The sequence below is a fragment of the Ovis canadensis genome, chromosome 5 (genome assembly GCF_042477335.2).
Source record: "Ovis canadensis isolate MfBH-ARS-UI-01 breed Bighorn chromosome 5, ARS-UI_OviCan_v2, whole genome shotgun sequence".
Lineage (NCBI taxonomy): Eukaryota > Metazoa > Chordata > Mammalia > Artiodactyla > Bovidae > Ovis > Ovis canadensis.
This window is the reverse complement of record NC_091249.1, coordinates 13,072,583-13,091,921: the sequence shown is the minus strand read 5'-3', so window position 1 is coordinate 13,091,921 and position 19,339 is coordinate 13,072,583.

The window sequence follows — 19,339 nt, the reverse complement described above, 5'->3', positions numbered from 1 at the left end:
CACGTGGGGCCCACCCGGAAATCACGTGGGCCCCACCCGGAAATCACGTGGGCCCCACGGGGAAATCACGTGGGCCCCACCCGGAAATCACGTGGCCCCACCCGGAAATCACGTGGGCCCCACCCTGAAATCACGTGGGCCCCACCCGGAAATCACGTGGGCCCCACCCGGAAATCACGTGGGCCCCACCCGGAAATCACGTGGGCCCCACCCGGAAATCACGTGGGCCCCACTCGGAAATCACGTGGGCCCCACCCGGAAATCACGTGGGCCCCCAGGGGAAATCACGTGGGCCCCACCCGGAAATCACGTGGGCCCCACCCGGAAATCACGTGGGACCCCAGGGGAAATCACGTGGGCCCCACCCGGAAATCACGTGGGCCCCACCCGGAAATCACGTGGGCCCCACCCGGAAATCACGTGGGCCCCACCCGGAAATCACGTGGGCCCCACCCGGAAATCACGTGGGCCCCACCCGGAAATCACGTGGGCCCCACCCGGAAATCACGTGGGCCCCACCCGGAAATCACGTGGGCCCCACTCGGAAATCACGTGGGCCCCACCCGGAAATCACGTGGGCCCCCAGGGGAAATCACGTGGGCCCCACCCGGAAATCACGAGGGCCCCACCCGGAAATCACGTGGGCCCCACCCGGAAATCACGTGGGCCCCACCCTGAAATCACGTGGGCCCCACCCGGAAATCACGTGGGCCCCACCCTGAAATCACGTGGGCCCCACCCGGAAATCACGTGGGCCCCACCCGGAAATCACGTGGGCCCCATCCGGAAATCACGTGGGCCCCACCCGGAAATCACGTGGGCCCCACTCGGAAATCACGTGGGCCCCACCCGGAAATCACGTGGACCCCCAGGGGAAATCACGTGGGCCCCACCCGGAAATCACGTGGGCCCCACCCGGAAATCACGTGGGCCCCACGCGGAAATCACGTGGGCCCCACCCGGAAATCACGTGGGCCCCACCCGGAAATCACGTGGGCCCCACGGGGAAATCACGTGGGCCCCACCCGGAAATCACGTGGGGCCCACCCGGAAATCACGTGGGCCCCACGGGGAAATCACGTGGGCCCCACCCGGAAATCACGTGGGCCCCACCCGGAAATCACGTGGGCCCCACCCGGAAATCACGTGGGCCCCACCCGGAAATCACGTGGGCCCCACCCGGAAATCACGTGGGCCCCACCCGGAAATCACGTGGGCCCCACCCGGAAATCACGTGGGCCCCACCCGGAAATCACGTGGGCCCTACCCGGAAATCACGTGGGCCCCCAGGGGAAATCACGTGGGCCCCACCCGGAAATCACGTGGGCCCCCAGGGGAAATCACGTGGGCCCCACCCGGATATCACGTGGGCCCCACCCGGAAATCACGTGGGCCCCACCCGGAAATCACGTGGGCCCCACGGGGAAATCACGTGGGTCCCACCCGGAAATCACGTGGGCCCCACCCGGAAATCACGTGGGCCCCACCCGGAAATCACGTGGGCCCCACCCGGAAATCACGTGGGCCCCACCCGGAAATCACGTGGGCCCCACCCGGAAATCACGTGGGCCCCACGGGGAAATCACGTGGGCCCCACCTGGAAATCACGTGGGCCCCACCCGGAAATCACGTGGGCCCCACCCGGAAATCACGTGGGCCCCACCCGGAAATCACGTGGGCCCCACCCGGAAATCACGTGGGCCCCACCCGGAAATCACGTGGGCCCCACCCGGAAATCACGTGGGCCCCACCCGGAAATCACGTGGGCCCCACCCGGAAATCACGTGGGCCCCCAGGGGAAATCACGTGGGCCCCCAGGGGAAATCACGTGGGCCCCACCCGGAAATCACGTGGGCCCCACCCGGAAATCACGTGGGCCCCACGGGGAAATCACGTGGGCCCCACGGGGAAATCACGTGGGCCCCACCCGGAAATCACGTGGGCCCCACCCGGAAATCACGTGGGCCCCACCCGGAAATCACGTGGGGCCCACCCGGAAATCACGTGGGCCCCACGGGGAAATCACGTGGGCCCCACCCGGAAATCACGTGGGCCCCACCCGGAAATCACGTGGGCCCCATCCGGAAATCACGTGGGCCCCACCCGGAAATCACGTGGGCCCGACGGGGAAATCACGTGGGCCCCACCCGGAAATCACGTGGGCCCCACCCGGAAATCACGTGGGCCCCACCCGGAAATCACGTGGGCCCCACCCGGAAATCACGTGGGCCCCACCCGGAAATCACGTGGGCCCCACCCGGAAATCACGTGGGCCCCACCCGGAAATCACGTGGGCCCCACCCGGAAATCACGTGGGCCCCACCCGGAAATCACGTGGGCCCCACCCGGAAATCACGTGGGCCCCACCCGGAAATCACGTGGGCCCCCAGGGGAAATCACTTGCGCCCCACCCGGAAATCACGTGGGCCCCACCCGGAAATCACGTGGGCCCCACCCGGAAATCACGTGGGCCCCACGGGGAAATCACGTGGGCCCCACCCGGAAATCACGTGGGCCCCACCCGGAAATCACGTGGGCCCCACGGGGAAATCACGTGGGCCCCACCCGGAAATCACGTGGGCCCCACCCGGATATCACGTGGGCCCCACCCGGAAATCACGTGGGCCCCACCCGGAAATCACGTGGGCCCCACGGGGAAATCACGTGGGTCCCACCCGGAAATCACGTGGGCCCCACCCGTAAATCACGTGGGCCCCACCCGGAAATCACATGGGCCCCACCCGGAAATCACGTGGGCCCCACCCGGAAATCACGTGGGCCCCACCCGGAAATCACGTGGGCCCCACGGGGAAATCACGTGGGCCCCACCTGGAAATCACGTGGGCCCCACCCGGAAATCACGTGGGCCCCACCCGGAAATCACGTGGGCCCCACCCGGAAATCACGTGGGCCCCACCCGGAAATCACGTGGGCCCCCAGGGGAAATCACGTGGGCCCCACCCGGAAATCACGTGGGCCCCACCCGGAAATCACGTGGGCCCCACCCGGAAATCACGTGGGCCCCACCCGGAAATCACGTGGGCCCCACCCGGAAATCACGTGGGCCCCACCCGGAAATCACGTGGGCCCCACCCGGAAATCACGTGGGCCCCACCCGGAAATCACGTGGGCCCCACGGGGAAATCACGTGGGCCCCACCCGGAAATCACGTGGGCCCCACCCGGAAATCACGTGGGCCCCACACGGAAATCACGTGGGCCCCACCCGGAAATCACGTGGGCCCCACCCTGAAATCACGTGGGCCCCACCCGGAAATCACGTGGGCCCCACCCGGAAATCACGTGGGCCCTACCCGGAAATCACGTGGGCCCCACCCGGAAATCACGTGGGCCCCACCCGGAAATCACGTGGGCCCCACCCGGAAATCACGTGGGCCCCACCCGGAAATCACGTGGGCCCCCAGGGGAAATCACGTGGGCCCCACAAGGAAATCACGTGGGCCCCACCCGGAAATCACGTGGGCCCCACCCGGAAATCACGTGGGCCCCACCCGGAAATCACGTGGGCCCCACCCGGAAATCACGTGGGCCCCACCCGGAAATCACGTGGGCCCCACCCGGAAATCACGTGGGCCCCACCCGGAAATCACGTGGGCCCCACCCGGAAATCACGTGGGCCCCACCCGGAAATCACGTGGGCCCCACCCGGAAATCACGTGGGCCCCACCCGGAAATCACGTGGGCCCCACCCGGAAATCACGTGGGCCCCACCCGGAAATCACGTGGGCCCCACCCGGAAATCACGTGGGCCCCCAGGGGAAATCACGTGGGCCCCACAAGGAAATCACGTGGGCCCCACCCGGAAATCACGTGGGCCCCACCCGGAAATCACGTGGGCCCCACCCGGAAATCACGTGGGCCCCACGGGGAAATCACGTGGGCCCCACCCGGAAATCACGTGGGCCCCACCCGGAAATCACGTGGGCCCCACCCGGAAATCACGTGGGCCCCACCCGGAAATCACGTGGGCCCCACCCGGAAATCACGTGGGCCCCACCCGGAAATCACGTGGGCCCCACCCGGAAATCACGTGGGCCCCACCCGGAAATCACGTGGGCCCCACGGGGAAATCACGTGGGCCCCACCCGGAAATCACGTGGGCCCCACCCGGAAATCACGTGGGCCCCACCCGGAAATCACGTGGGCCCCACCCGGAAATCACGTGGGCCCCACCCGGAAATCACGTGGGCCCCACGGGGAAATCAGGTGGGCCCCACCCGGAAATCACGTGGGCACCACGGGGAAATCACGTGGGCCCCACCCGGAAATCACGTGGGCACCACGGGGAAATCACGTGGGCCCCACCCGGAAATCACGTGGGCCCCACCCGGAAATCACGTGGGCCCCACCGGGAAATCACGTGGGGCCCACCCGGAAATCACGTGGGCCCCACCCGGAAATCACGTGGGCCCCACGGGGAAATCACGTGGGCCCCACCCGGAAATCACGTGGGCACCACCCGGAAATCACGTGGGCCCCACACGGAAATCACGTGGGCCCCACCCGGAAATCACGTGGGCCCCACACGGAAATCACGTGGGCCCCACCCGGAAATCACGTGGGCCCCACCCGGAAATCACGTGGGCCCCACCCGGAAATCACGTGGGCCCCACCCGGAAATCACGTGGGCCCCACGGGGAAATCACGTGGGCCCCACCCGGAAATCACGTGGGCCCCACCCGGAAATCACGTGGGCCCCACCCGGAAGTCACGTGGGCCCCACCCGGAAATCACGTGGGCCCCACCCGGAAATCACGTGGGCCCCACCCGGAAATCACGTGGGCCCCACCCGGAAATCACGTGGGCCCCACCCGGAAATCACGTGGGCCCCACCCGGAAATCACGTGGGCCCCACCCGGAAATCACGTGGGCACCACGGGGAAATCACGTGGGCCCCACCCGGAAATCACGTGGGCCCCACCCGGAAATCACGTGGGCCCCACCCGGAAATCACGTGGGGCCCACCCGGAAATCACGTGGGCCCCACCCGGAAATCACGTGGGCCCCACGGGGAAAACACATGGGCCCCACCCGGAAATCACGTGGGCCCCACACGGAAATCACGTAGGCCCCACACGGAAATCACGAGGGCCCCACCCGGAAATCACGTGGGCCCCACCCGGAAATCACGTGGGACCCACCCGGAAATCACGTGGGCCCCACCCGGAAATCACGTGGGCCCCACGGGGAAATCACGTGGGCCCCACCCGGAAATCACGTGGGCCCCACCCGGAAATCACGTGGGCCCCACCCGGAAATCACGTGGGACCCCAGGGGAAATCACGTGGGCCCCACCCGGAAATCACGTGGGCCCCACCCGGAAATCACGTGGGCCCCACCCGGAAATCAGGTGGGCCCCACCCGGAAATCACGTGGGCCCCACCCGGAAATCACGTGGGCCCCACCCGGAAATCACGTGGGCCCCACCCGGAAATCACGTGGGCCCCACCCGGAAATCACGTGGGCCCCACCCGGAAATCACGTGGGCCCCACCCGGAAATCACGTGGGCCCCACCCGGAAATCACGTGGGGCCCACCCGGAAATCACGTGGGCCCCACCCGGAAATCACGTGGGCCCCACGGGGAAATCACGTGGGCCCCACCCGGAAATCACGTGGGCCCCACCCGGAAAGCACGTGGGCCCCACCCGGAAATCACGTGGGCCCCACCCGGAAATCACGTGGGCCCCACCCGGAAATCACGTGGGCCCCACCCGGAAATCACGTGGGCCCCACCCTGAAATCACGTGGGCCCCACCCGGAAATCACGTGTGCCCCACCCCGAAATCACGTGGGCCCCACCCGGAAATCACGTGGGCCCCACCCGGAAATCACGTGGGCCCCACTCGGAAAACACGTGGGCCCCACCCGGAAATCACGTGGGCCCCCAGGGGAAATCACGTGGGCCCCACCCGGAAATCACGTGGGCCCCACCCGGAAATCACGTGGGCCCCACCCGGAAATCACGTGGGCCCCACCCGGAAATCACGTGGGCCCCACCCGGAAATCACGTGGGCCCCACCCGGAAATCACGTGGGCCCCACGGGGAAATCACGTGGGCCCCACCCGGAAATCACGTGGGGCCCACCCGGAAATCACGTGGGCCCCACGGGGAAATCACGTGGGCCCCACCCGGAAATCACGTGGGGCCCACCCGGAAATCACGTGGGCCCCACGGGGAAATCACGTGGGCCCCACCCGGAAATCACGTGGGCCCCACCCGGAAATCACGTGGGCCCCACCCGGAAATCACGTGGGCCCCACCCGGAAATCACGTGGGCCCCACCCGGAAATCACGTGGGCCCCACCCGGAAATCACGTGGGCCCTACCCGGAAATCACGTGGGCCCCCAGGGGAAATCACGTGGGCCCCACCCGGAAATCACGTGGGCCCCCAGGGGAAATCACGTGGGCCCCACCCGGATATCACGTGGGCCCCACCCGGAAATCACGTGGGCCCCACCCGGAAATCACGTGGGCCCCACGGGGAAATCACGTGGGTCCCACCCGGAAATCAAGTGGGCCCCACCCGGAAATCACGTGGGCCCCACCCGGAAATCACGTGGGCCCCACCCGGAAATCACGTGGGCCCCACCCGGAAATCACGTGGGCCCCACCCGGAAATCACGTGGGCCCCACGGGGAAATCACGTGGGCCCCACCCGGAAATCACGTGGGCCCCACCCGGAAATCACGTGGGCCCCACCCGGAAATCACGTGGGCCCCACCCGGAAATCACGTGGGCCCCACCCGGAAATCACGTGGGCCCCACCCGGAAATCACGTGGGCCCCACCCGGAAATCACGTGGGCCCCACCCGGAAATCACGTGGGCCCCACCCGGAAATCACGTGGGCCCCACCCGGAAATCACGTGGGCCCCACCCGGAAATCACGTGGGCCCCACCCGGAAATCACGTGGGCCCCACCCGGAAATCACGTGGGCCCCACCCGGAAAGCACGTGGGGCCCACCCGGAAATCACGTGGGCCCCACCCTGAAATCACGTGGGCCCCACCCGGAAATCACGTGGGCCCCACCCGGAAATCACGTGGGCCCCACCCGGAAATCACGTGGGCCCCACCCTGAAATAACGTGGGCCCCACCCGGAAATCACGTGGGCCCCACCCGGAAATCACGTGGGCCCCACCCGGAAATCACGTGGGCCCCACCCGGAAATCACGTGGGCCCCACCCGGAAATCACGTGGGCCCCCAGGGGAAATCACGTGGGCCCCACCCGGAAATCACGTGGGCCCCACCCGGAAATCACGTGGGCCCCACCCGGAAATCACGTGGGCCCCACACGGAAATCACGTGGGCCCCACCCGGAAATCACGTGGGCCCCACCCGGAAATCACGTGGGCCCCACGGGGAAATCACGTGGGCCCCACCCGGAAATCACGTGGGCCCCACGGGGAAATCACGTGGGCCCCACCCGGAAATCACGTGGGCCCCACCCAGAAATCACGTGGGCCCTACCCGGAAATCACGTGGGCCCCCAGGGGAAATCACGTGGCCCCACCCGGAAATCACGTGGGCCCCCGGGGGAAATCACGTGGGCCCCACCCGGATATCACGTGGGCCCCACCCGGAAATCACGTGGGCCCCCAGGGGAAATCACGTGGGCCCCACCCGGAAATCACGTGGGCCCCACCCGGAAATCACGTGGGCCCCACCCTGAAATCACGTGGGCCCCACCCGGAAATCACGCGGGCCCCACGGGGAAATCACGTGGGCCCCCAGGGGAAATCACGTGGGCCCCACCCGGAAATCACGTGGGCCCCACCCGGAAATCACGTGGGCCCCACCCGGAAATCACGTGGGCCCCACCCAGAAATCACGTGGGCCCCATGGGGAAATCACGTGGGTCCCACCCGGAAATCACGTGGGCCCCACCCGTAAATCACGTGGGCCCCACCCGGAAATCACGTGGGCCCCACCCGGAAATCACGTGGGCCCCACCCGGAAATCACGTGGGCCCCACCCGGAAATCACGTGGGACCCACGGGGAAATCACGTGGGCCCCACCTGGAAATCACGTGGGCCCCACCCGGAAATCACGTGGGCCCCACCCGGAAATCACGTGGACCCCACCCGGAAATCACGTGGGCCCCACCCGGAAATCACGTGGGCCCCCAGGGGAAATCACGTGGGCCCCACCCGGAAATCACGTGGGCCCCACCCGGAAATCACGTGGGCCCCACCCTGAAATCACGTGGGCCCCACCCGGAAATCACGCGGGCCCCACGGGGAAATCACGTGGGCCCCACCCGGATATCACGTGGGCCCCACCCGGAAATCACGTGGGCCCCACCCTGAAATCACGTGGGCCCCACCCGGAAATCACGTGGGCCCCACCCGGAAATCACGTGGGCCCCCAGGGGAAATCACGTGGGCCCCACCCGGAAATCACGTGGGCCCCACCCGGAAATCACGTGGGCCCCACCCGGAAATCACGTGGGCCCGACGGGGAAATCACGTGGGCCCCACCCGGAAATCACGTGGGCCCCACCCGGAAATCACGTGGGCCCCACCCGGAAATCACGTGGGCCCCACCCGGAAATCACTTGGGCCCACCCGGAAATCACGTGGGACCCACCCGGAAATCACGTGGGCCCCACCCGGAAATCACGTGGGCCCCACCCGGAAATCACGTGGGCCCCACCCGGAAATCACGTGGGCCCCCAGGGGAAATCACGTGGGCCCCACCCGGAAATCACGTGGGCCCCACGGGGAAATCACGTGGGCCCCACCCGGAAATCACGTGGGCCCCACGGGGAAATCACGTGGGCCCCACCCGGAAATCACGTGGGCCCCACCCGGAAATCACGTGGGCCCCACCCGGAAATCACGTGGGCCCCACCCGGAAATCACGTGGGCCCCACCCGGAAATCACGTGGGCCCCACGGGGAAATCACGTGGGCCCCACCCGGAAATCACGTGGGCCCCACCCGGAAATCACGTGGGCCCCACCCGGAAATCACGTGGGCCCCACCCGGAAATCACGTGGGCCCCACCCGGAAATTACGTGGGCCCCACCCGGAAATCACGTGGGCCCCACCCGGAAATCACGTGGGCCCCACCCGGAAATCACGTGGGCCCCCAGGGGAAATCACGTGGGCCCCACCCGGAAATCACGTGGGCCCCACCCGGAAATCATGTGGGCCCCACCCGGAAATAACGTGGGCCCCACGGGGAAATCACGTGGGCCCCACCCGGAAATCACGTGGGCCCCACCCGGAAATCACGTGGGCCCCCAGGGGAAATCACGTGGGCCCCACCCGGAAATCACGTGGGCCCCACCCGGAAATCACGTGGGCCCCACCCTGAAATCACGTGGGCCCCACCCGGAAATCACGCGGGCCCCACGGGGAAATCACGTGGGCCCCACCCGGAAATCACGTGGGCCCCACCCTGAAATCACGTGGGCCCCACCCGGAAATCACGTGGGCCCCACCCGGAAATCACGTGGGCCCCCAGGGGAAATCACGTGGGCCCCACCCAGAAATCACGTGGGCCCCACCCGGAAATCACGTGGGCCCCCAGGGGAAATCACGTGGGCCCCACCCAGAAATCACGTGGGCCCCACCCGGAAATCACGTGGGCCCCCAGGGGAAATCACGTGGGCCCCACCCGGAAATCACGTGGGCCCCACCCGGAAATCACGTGGGCCCCCAGGGGAAATCACGTGGGCCCCACCCAGAAATCACGTGGGCCCCACCCGGAAATCACGTGGGCCCCACCCGGAAATCACGTGGGCCCCACCCGGAAATCACGTGGGCCCCACCCGGAAATCACGTGGGCCCCACCCGGAAATCACGTGGGCCCCACCCGGAAATCACGTGGGCCCCAACCGAAAATCACGTGGGCCCAACCCGGAAATCACGTGGGCCCCACCCGGAAATCACGTGGGCCCCACCCGGAAATCACGTGGGCCCCACCCGGAAATCACGTGGGCCCCACCCGGAAATCACGTGGGCCCCACGGGGAAATCACGTGGGCCCCACCCGGAAATCACGTGGGCCCCACGGGGAAATCACGTGGGCCCCACCCGGAAATCACGTGGGCCCCACCCGGAAATCACGTGGGCCCCACCCGGAAATCACGTGGGCCCCACGGGGAAATCACGTGGGCCCCACCCGGAAATCACGTGGGCCCCACCCGGAAATCACGTGGGCCCCACCCGGAAATCACGTGGGCCCCACCCGGAAATCACGTGGGCCCCACCCGGAAATCACGTGGGCCCCCAGGGGAAATCACGTGGGCCCCACCCGGAAATCACGTGGGCCCCACCCGGAAATCACGTGGGCCCCACCCGGAAATAACGTGGGCCCCACGGGGAAATCACGTGGGCCCCACCCGGAAATCACGTGGGCCCCACCCGGAAATCACGTGGGCCCCCAGGGGAAATCACGTGGGCCCCACCCGGAAATCACGTGGGCCCCACCCGGAAATCACGTGGGCCCCACCCTGAAATCACGTGGGCCCCACCCGGAAATCATGCGGGCCCCACGGGGAAATCACGTGGGCCCCACCCGGAAATCACGTGGGCCCCACCCGGAAATCACGTGGGCCCCACCCGGAAATCACGTGGGCCCCACCCGGAAATCACGTGGGCCCCACCCGGAAATCACGTGGGCCCCCAGGGGAAATCACGTGGGCCCCACCCGGAAATCACGTGGGCCCCACCCGGAAATCACGTGGGCCCCACCCGTAAATCACGTGGGCCCGACGGGGAAATCACGTGGGCCCCACCCGGAAATCACGTGGGCCCCACCCGGAAATCACGTGGGCCCCACCCGGAAATCACGTGGGCCCCACCCGGAAATCACGTGGGCCCCACCCGGAAATCACGTGGGCCCCACCCGGAAATCACGTGGGCCCCACCCGGAAATCACGTGGGCCCCACCCGGAAATCACGTGGGCCCCACGGGGAAATCACGTGGGCCCCACCCGGAAATCACGTGGGGCCCACCCGGAAATCACGTGGGCCCCACGGGGTAATCACGTGGGCCCCACCCGGAAATCACGTGGGCCCCACCCGGAAATCACGTGGGCCCCACCCGGAAATCACGTGGGCCCCACCCGGAAATCACGTGGGCCCCACCCGGAAATCACGTGGGCCCCCAGGGGAAATCACGTGGGCCCCACCCGGATATCACGTGGGCCCCACCCGGAAATCACGTGGGCCCCACCCGGAAATCACGTGGGCCCCACGGGGAAATCACGTGGGCCCCACCCGGAAATCACGTGGGCCCCACCCGGAAATCACGTGGGCTCCCAGGGGAAATCACGTGGGCCCCACCCGGAAATCACGTGGACCCCACCCGGAAATCACGTGGGCCCCACCCTGAAATCACGTGGGCCCCACCCTGAAATCACGCGGGCCCCACGGGGAAATCACGTGGGCCCCACCCGGACATCACGTGGGCCACACCCGGAAATCACGTGGGCCCCACCCGGAAATCACGTGGGCCCCACCCGGAAATCACGTGGGCCCCACCCGGAAATCACGTGGGCCCCCAGGGGAAATCACGTGGGCCCCACCCGGAAATCACGTGGGCCCCACCCGGAAATCACGTGGGCCCCACCCGGAAATCACGTGGGCCCGACGGGGAAATCACGTGGGCCCCACCCGGAAATCACGTGGGCCCCACCCGGAAATCACGTGGGCCCCACCCGGAAATCACGTGGGCCCCACCCGGAAATCACGTGGGCCCCACCCGGAAATCACGTGGGCCCCACCCGGAAATCACGTGGGCCCCACCCGGAAATCACGTGGGCCCCACCCGGAAATCACGTGGGCCCCACCCGGAAATCACGTGGGCCCCCAGGGGAAATCACGTGGGCCCCACCCGGAAATCACGTGGGCCCCACCCGGAAATCACGTGGGCCCCACCCGGAAATCACGTGGGCCCCAGGGGGAAATCACGTGGGCCCCACCCGGAAATCACGTGGGCCCCACCCGGAAATCACGTGGGCCCCACCCGGAAATCACGTGGGCCCCACCCGGAAATCACGTGGGCCCCACCCGGAAATCACGTGGGCCCCACCCGGAAATCACGTGGGCCCCACCCGGAAATCACGTGGGCCCCCAGGGGAAATCACGTGGGCCCCACCCGGAAATCACGTGGGCCCCACCCGGAAATCACGTGGGCCCCACCCGGAAATCACGTGGGCCCGACGGGGAAATCACGTGGGCCCCACCCGGAAATCACGTGGGCCCCACCCGGAAATCACGTGGGCCCCACCCGGAAATCACGTGGGCCCCACCCGGAAATCACGTGGGCCCCACACGGAAATCACGTGGGCCCCACCCGGAAATCACGTGGGCCCCACCCGGAAATCACGTGGGCCCCACCCGGAAATCACGTGGGCCCCACCCGGAAATCACGTGGGCCCCACCCGGAAATCACGTGGGCCCCACGGGGAAATCACGTGGGCCCCACCCGGAAATCACGTGGGGCCCAGCCGGAAATCACGTGGGCCCCACGGGGAAATCACGTGGGCCCCACCCGGAAATCACGTGGGCCCCACCCGGAAATCACGTGGGCCCCACCCGGAAATCACGTGGGCCCCACCCGGAAATCACGTGGGCTCCCAGGGGAAATCACGTGGGCCCCACCCGGATATCACGTGGGCCCCACCCGGAAATCACGTGGGCCCCACCCGGAAATCACGTGGGCCCCACGGGGAAATCACGTGGGCCCCACCCGGAAATCACGTGGGCCCCACCCGGAAATCACGTGGGCTCCCAGGGGAAATCACGTGGGCCCCACCCGGAAATCACGTGGGCCCCACCCGGAAATCACGTGGGCCCCACCCTGAAATCACGTGGGCCCCACCCTGAAATCACGTGGGCCCCACGGGGAAATCACGTGGGCCCCACCCGGAAATCACGTGGGCCACACCCGGAAATCACGTGGGCCCCACCCGGAAATCACGTGGGCCCCACCCGGAAATCACGTGGGCCCCACCCGGAAATCACGTGGGCCCCCAGGGGAAATCACGTGGGCCCCACCCGGAAATCACGTGGGCCCCACCCGGAAATCACGTGGGCCCCACCCGGAAATCACGTGGGCCCGACGGGGAAATCACGTGGGCCCCACCCGGAAATCACGTGGGCCCCACCCGGAAATCACGTGGGCCCCACCCGGAAATCACGTGGGCCCCACCCGGAAATCACGTGGGCCCCACCCGGAAATCACGTGGGCCCCACCCGGAAATCACGTGGGCCCCACCCGGAAATCACGTGGGCCCCACCCGGAAATCACGTGGGCCCCCAGGGGAAATCACGTGGGCCCCACCCGGAAATCACGTGGGCCCCACCCGGAAATCACGTGGGCCCCACCCGGAAATCACGTGGGCCCCACGGGGAAATCACGTGGGCCCCACCCGGAAATCACGTGGGCCCCACCCGGAAATCACGTGGGCCCCCAGGGGAAATCACGTGGGCCCCACCCGGAAATCACGTGGGCCCCACCCGGAAATCACGTGGGCCCCACCCGGAAATCACTTGGGCCCCACCCGGAAATCACGTGGGCCCCACGGTGAAATCACGTGGGCCCCACCCGGAAATCACGTGGGCCCCACGGGGAAATCACGTGGGCCCCACCCGGAAATCACGTGGGCCCCACCCGGAAATCACGTGGGCCCCCAGGGGAAATCACGTGGTCCCCACCCGGAAATCACGTGGGCCCCACCCGGAAATCACTTGGGCCCCACCCGGAAATCACGTGGGCCCCACGGGGAAATCACGTGGGCCCCACCCGGAAATCACGTGGGCCCCACCCGGAAATCACGTGGGCCCTACCCGGAAATCACGTGGGCCCCACGGGGAAATCACGTGGGCCCCACGGGGAAATCACGTGGGCCCCACCCGGAAATCACGTGGGCCCCACCCGGAAATCACGTGGGTCCCACCCGGAAATCACGTGGGCCCCACCCGGAAATCACGTGGGCCCCACCCGGAAATCACGTGGGCCCCACCCGGAAATCACGTGGGCCCCACCCGGAAATCACGTGGGCCCCACCCGGAAATCACGTGGGCCCCACGGGGAAATCACGTGGGGCCCACCCGGAAATCACGTGGGCCCCACGGGGAAATCACGTGGGCCCCACCCGGAAATCACGTGGGCCCCACCCGGAAATCACGTGGGCCCCACCCGGAAATCACGTGGGCCCCACCCGGAAATCACGTGGGCCCCACCCGGAAATCACGTGGGCCCCCAGGGGAAATCACGTGGGCCCCACCCTGATATCACGTGGGCCCCACCCGGAAATCACGTGGGCCCCACCCGGAAATCACGTGGGCCCCACGGGGAAATCACGTGGGCCCCACCCGGAAATCACGTGGGCCCCACCCGGAAATCACGTGGGCCCCCAGGGGAAATCACGTGGGCCCCACCCGGAAATCACGTGGGCCCCACCCGGAAATCACGTGGGCCCCACCCTGAAATCACGTGGGCCCCACCTGGAAATCACGTGGGCCCCACCCGGAAATCACGTGGGCCCCACCCGGAAATCACGTGGGCCCCACCCGGAAATCACGTGGGCCCCACCCGGAAATCACGTGGGCCCCCAGGGGAAATCACGTGGGCCCCACCCGGAAATCACGTGGGCCCCACCCGGAAATCACGTGGGCTCCACCCGGAAATCACGTGGGCCCCACCCGGAAATCACGTGGGCCCCACCCGGAAATCACGTGGGCCCCACCCGGAAATCACGTGGGCCCCACGGGGAAATCACGTGGGCCCCACCCGGAAATCACGTGGGCCCCACCCGGAAATCACGTGGGCCCCACCCGGAAATCACGTGGGGCCCACCCGGAAATCACGTGGGCCCCACGGGGAAATCACGTGGGCCCCACCCGGAAATCACGTGGGCCCCACCCGGAAATCACGTGGGCCCCACCCGGAAATCACGTGGGCCCCACCCGGAAATCACGTGGGCCCCACCCGGAAATCACGTGGGCCCCCAGGGGAAATCACGTGGGCCCCACCCGGAAATCACGTGTGCCCCCAGGGGAAATCACGTGGACCCCACCTGGATATCACGTGGGCCCCACCCGGAAATCACGTGGGCCCCACCCGAAATCACGTGGGCCCCACCCGGAAATCACGTGGGCCCCACCCGGAAATCACGTGGGCCCCACCCGGAAATCACGTGGGCACCACGGGGAAATCACGTGGGCCCCACCCGGAAATCACGTGGTCCCCACCCGGAAATCACGTGGGCCCCACCCGGAAATCACGTGGGGCCCACCCGGAAATCACGTGGGCCCCACCCGGAAATCACGTGGGCCCCACGGGGAAATCACGTGGGCCCCACCCGGAAATCACGTGGGCCCCACCCGGAAATCACGTTGGCCCCACACGGAAATCACGTGGGCCCCACCCGGAAATCACGTGGGCCCCACACGGAAATCACGTGGGCCCCACCCGGAAATCACGTGGGCCCCACGGGGAAATCACGTGGGCCCCACCCGGAAATCACGTGGGCCCCACCCGGAAATCACGTGGGCCCCACCCGGAAATCACGTGGGCCCCACGGGGAAATCACGTGGGCCCCACCCGGAAATCACGTGGGCCCCACGGGGAAATCACGTGGGCCCCACCCGGAAATCACGTGGGCCCCACCCGGAAATCACGTGGGCCCCACACGGAAATCACGTGGGCCCCACCCGGAAATCACGTAGGCCCCACACGGAAATCACGTGGGCCCCACCCGGAAATCACGTGGGCCCCACCCGGAAATCACGTGGGACCCACCCGGAAATCACGTGGGCCCCACCCGGAAATCACGTGGGCCCCACGGGGAAATCACGTGGGCCCCACCCGGAAATCACGTGGGCCCCACCCGGAAATCACGTGGGCCCCACCCGGAAATCACGTGGGACCCCAGGGGAAATCACGTGGGACCCCAGGGGAAATCACGTGGGCCCCACCCGGAAATCACGTGGGCCCCACCCGGAAATCACGTGGGACCCACCCGGAAATCACGTGGGCCCCACCCGGAAATCACGTGGGCCCCACCCGGAAATCACGTGGGCCCCACCCGGAAATCACGTGGGCCCCACCCGGAAATCACGTGGGCCCCACCCGGAAATCACGTGGGCCCCACCCGGAAATCACGTGGGGCCAACCCGGAAATCACGTGGGGCCCACCCGGAAATCACGTGGGCCCCACGGGGAAATCACGTGGGCCCCACCCGGAAATCACGTGGGCCCCACCCGGAAATCACGTGGGCCCCACCCGGAAATCACGTGGGCCCCACCCGGAAATCACGTGGGCCCCACCCGGAAATCACGTGGGCCCCACCCGGAAATCACGTGGGCCCCACCCGGAAATCACGTGGGCCCCACCCGGAAATCACGTGGGCCCCACCCGGAAATCACGTGGGCCCCACCCGGAAATCACGTGGGCCCCACCCGGAAATCACGTGGGCCCCCAGGGGAAATCACGTGGGCCCCACCCGGAAATCACGTGGGCCCCACCCGGAAATCACGTGGGCCCCACCCGGAAATCTCGTGGGCCCCACCCGGAAATCACGTGGGCCCCACCCGTAAATCACGTGGGCCCCACGGGGAAATCACGTGGGCCCCACCCGGAAATCACGTGGGGCCCACCCGGAAATCACGTGGGCCCCACGGGGAAATCACGTGGGCCCCACCCGGAAATCACGTGGGCCCCACCCGGAAATCACGTGGGCCCCACCCGGAAATCACGTGGGCCCCACCCGGAAATCACGTGGGCCCCACCCGGAAATCACGTGGGCCCCACGGGGAAATCACGTGGGCCCCACCCGGAAATCACGTGTGCCCCACCCGGAAATCACGTGGGCCCCACCCGGAAATCACGTGGGCCCCACCCGGAAATCACGTGGGCCCCACCCGGAAATCACGTGGGCCCCACCCGGAAATCACGTGGGCCCCACCCGGAAATCACGTGGGCCCCACCCGGAAATCACGTGGGCCCCACCCGGAAATCACGTGGGCCCCACCCGGAAATCACGTGGGCCCCACGGGGAAATCACGTGGGCCCCACCCGGAAATCACGTGGGCCCCACCCGGAAATCACGTGGGCCCCCAGGGGAAATCACTTGGGCCCCACCCGGAAATCACGTGGGCCCCACGGGGAAATCACGTGGGCCCCACCCGGAAATCACGTGGGCCCCACCCGGAAATCACGTGGGCCCCACCCGGAAATCACGTGGGGCCCACCCGGAAATCACGTGGGCCCCACCCGGAAATCACGTGGGCCCCACGGGGAAATCACGTGGGCCCGACCCGGAAATCACGTGGGGCCCACCCGGAAATCACGTGGGCCCCACCCGGAAATCACGTGGGCCCCACCCGGAAATCACGTGGGCCCCCAGGGGAAATCACGTGGGCCCCACCCGGATATCACGTGGGCCCCACCCGGAAATCACGTGGGCCCCACCCGGAAATCACGTGGGCCCCACGGGGAAATCACGTGGGCCCCACCCGGAAATCACGTGGGCCCCACCCGGAAATCACGTGGGCTCCCAGGGGAAATCACGTGGGCCCCACCCGGAAATCACGTGGGCCCCACCCGGAAATCACGTGGGCCCCACCCGGAAATCACGTGGGCCCCACCCGGAAATCACGTGGGCCCCACCCGGAAATCACGTGGGCCCCACCCGGAAATCACGTGGGCCCCACCCGGAAATCACGTGGGCCCCACCCGGAAATCACGTGGGCCCCACCCGGAAATCACGTGGGCCCCACCCGGAAATCACGTGGGCCCCCAGGGGAAATCACGTGGGCCCCACCCGGAAATCACGTGGGCCCCACCCGGAAATCACGTGGGCCCCACCCGGAAATCACGTGGGCCCCACGGGGAAATCACGTGGGCCCCACCCGGAAATCACGTGGGCCCCACCCGGAAATCACGTGGGCCCCACCCGGAAATCACGTGGGCCCCACCCGGAAATCACGTGGGCCCCACCCGGAAATCACGTGGGCCCCACCCGGAAATCACGTGGGCCCCCAGGGGAAATCACGTGGGCCCCACCCGGAAATCACGTGGGCCCCACCCGGAAATCACGTGGGCCCCACCCGGAAATCACGTGGGCCCGACGGGGAAATCACGTGGGCCCCACCCGGAAATCACGTGGGCCCCACCCGGAAATCACGTGGGCCCCACCCGGAAATCACGTGGGCCCCACCCGGAAATCACGTGGGCCCCACCCGGAAATCACGTGGGCCCCACCCGGAAATCACGTGGGCCCCACCCGGAAATCACGTGGGCCCCACCCGGAAATCACGTGGGCCCCACCCGGAAATCACGTGGGCCCCACGGGGAAATCACGTGGGCCCCACCCGGAAATCACGTGGGGCCCACCCGGAAATCACGTGGGCCCCACGGGGAAATCACGTGGGTCCCACCCGGAAATCACGTGGGCCCCACCCGGAAATCACGTGGGCCCCACCCGGAAATCACGTGGGCCCTACCCGGAAATCACGTGGGCCCCCAGGGGAAATCACGTGGGCCCCACCCGGAAATCACGTGGGCCCCCAGGGGAAATCACGTGGGCCCCACCCGGATATCACGTGGGCCCCACCCGGAAATCACGTGGGCCCCACCCGGAAATCACGTGGGCCCCACGGGGAAATCACGTGGGTCCCACCCGGAAATCAAGTGGGCCCCACCCGGAAATCACGTGGGCCCCACCCGGAAATCACGTGGGCCCCACCCGGAAATCACGTGGGCCCCACCCGGAAATCACGTGGGCCCCACCCGGAAATCACGTGGGCCCCACGGGGAAATCACGTGGGCCCCACCCGGAAATCACGTGGGCCCCACCCGGAAATCACGTGGGCCCCACCCGGAAATCACGTGGGCCCCACCCGGAAATCACGTGGGCCCCACCCGGAAATCACGTGGGCCCCACCCGGAAATCACGTGGGCCCCACCCGGAAATCACGTGGGCCCCACCCGGAAATCACGTGGGCCCCACCCGGAAATCACGTGGGCCCCACCCGGAAATCACGTGGGCCCCACCCGGAAATCACGTGGGCCCCACCCGGAAATCACGTGGGCCCCACCCGGAAATCACGTGGGCCCCACCCGGAAAGCACGTGGGGCCCACCCGGAAATCACGTGGGCCCCACCCTGAAATCACGTGGGCCCCACCCGGAAATCACGTGGGCCCCACCCGGAAATCACGTGGGCCCCACCCGGAAATCACGTGGGCCCCACCCTGAAATAACGTGGGCCCCACCCGGAAATCACGTGGGCCCCACCCGGAAATCACGTGGGCCCCACCCGGAAATCACGTGGGCCCCACCCGGAAATCACGT